Source organism: Galeopterus variegatus, unplaced genomic scaffold, assembly GCF_000696425.1.
Source record: "Galeopterus variegatus unplaced genomic scaffold, G_variegatus-3.0.2 Scaffold19034, whole genome shotgun sequence".
NCBI lineage: Eukaryota > Metazoa > Chordata > Mammalia > Dermoptera > Cynocephalidae > Galeopterus > Galeopterus variegatus.
In genome coordinates this window covers 2,295-4,024 of record NW_007745145.1, presented here as the reverse complement: position 1 = coordinate 4,024, position 1,730 = coordinate 2,295, and the positions used below count along the sequence as shown (strand labels likewise).

The 1,730-nt window shown below is 69.4% G+C and overlaps 1 long non-coding RNA gene across 1 annotated transcript in view; it reads left to right on the top strand.

Annotated features, from left to right (window-relative positions):
* Window positions 1-306: 306 nt before the first annotated feature.
* Window positions 307-1,730, top strand: part of LOC103583011 — a 3,580-nt gene continuing 2,156 nt past the window's right edge. Inside the window, exon 1 of the long non-coding RNA XR_549817.1 lies at window positions 307-590. This is a non-coding gene — a long non-coding RNA (uncharacterized LOC103583011). The remainder of the gene's footprint in view (window positions 591-1,730) is intronic.

The following is a 1,730-nucleotide window of genomic DNA, read 5'->3' as shown; positions in this document are numbered from 1 at the left end:
CTCCGCCTCCCAGGCAGCCCCGCGCCTGCGCACACCGCTCTCCTGAGGCGGCCGGATGGAGCGCGGGGGATCTCGTGGAGCGCTGGGGAGGGTCCGTGAGCGCGGGAGCTGGGCGGTTTGGGACTGCGGCGGCGTCGGTAAGTACTACCCCCGCGGGTTGCCCGTCACTCTGCGCCCCCGCAGCGCCATCTTCCCAGGGCGGGCGACCGCGGGGTCCGGCAGTCCGGGCGCGGGGGCGCAGGACAGGGCTTCTGCTAGCACGCGCTTTGCTCGTGGTCGCGGTGGTCCCGGTGCCCCTCCGCGCGGCCGCCCCCGCACCCAGCCGGGGAGGGACGTCTCATCCTCCTGTCCTTCGCAGGCCGTGGCGGCGGAGGAGCCCTTGAGGGAGATGGCGACGGTGGAGGAAGCGCAGCCCCCCAGGGGCGCGCGGACTGGGACGAGCAGGGCTCGGGGACTCTGCCTCCTAGGAAGCCCTGTGCCTGCGCGCACCGCCCCCCCAGGCGGCCGGATGGAGCGCGGGGGATTGCATGGAGCGCTCGGGAGTGTCCGTGAGCGCGGGAGCCGGGCGGCTGAGAACTGCAGCAGCGCCGGTAAGTACTATCCCCGCGGGCTGCCCGTCACTCTGCGCCCCTGCAGCGCCATCTTCCTGGGGCGGGCGACCGCGGGGTCCGGCAGTCCGGGCGCGTGGGCGTAGAACAGGGCTTCTGCGCGCACGCGCTTTGGTCGTGGTCGCGGTGGTCCCGGTGCCTCTCCGCGCGGCCGCCCCCAGCCCCCTGCTTGGGAAGGACGTCTCCTTCTGTCCTGTGCAGCGCGGGGGTGGGGGGGGGAGGGGACCCGTGTCGCAGGTGGCAGCGGCAGGGGGCCGCCCCCCCCNTCCGGGCGCGTGGGCGTAGAACAGGGCTTCTGCGCGCACGCGCTTTGGTCGTGGTCGCGGTGGTCCCGGTGCCTCTCCGCGCGGCCGCCCCCAGCCCCCTGCTCGGGAGGGACGTCTCCTTCTGTCCTGTGCAGCGCGGGGGTGGGGGGGGGAGGGGACCCGTGTCGCAGGTGGCGGCGGCAGGTGGCCGCCCCCTCCCCTGAGGGCCTGGGGGGTTGGCGCAGTTACCTGGGACAGAGGGCTAGTTGGCTCTTGACAACTGCGGACCTGGTAGGCACCCCCAGTCCTCGCTCTGTTGGGAGAGGTGTGTGGGCGCGCCCGGCCCCAGTTCCTCGGACCCGGGGAGCTTCCTGCACCCTCCCTTGGTGCTGCCCTGGGGTGGCGTGTGGTGTTAGGGGCCCAGAAGCCCTCGGCCATCCTTGGTGTCCAGAGGAGAGCGGCCCCTTCCCGCCCTGCTTCTGCCCTGGGGTGACCGGGGAAGGGCGCGGGCTCGCGGTGCAACCGCGCAGGGTACCCGTAGTGACCGGGGACCGCGTGCTTGCTTCTGGGTGTCTCGGTGATGCTGACCGAGCCCGCCCTGACTGCCACAGCATGAACGTCCTCCCCAAATGTTTTTGAGATAACATTAGTTTTATGTGCTTATTTTTTTAAAAAAGCCAGTTTGATTCTGAATATCTCCTTTTTATTTTGTGGGAGCTGCATTTGCCAGCGTGTAAGTTTACATACTGAGCAGGGAACGGTTTGGGAGAAATCCTCCCGTGAGGGCGCTCTGCCTTGCCCTCTATGGGAAGAATGACGTTGGAGTGTGACGGGCTTATCCACTTGTGACTGCAGTGGCTGCAGGCAGGAGAGAAAG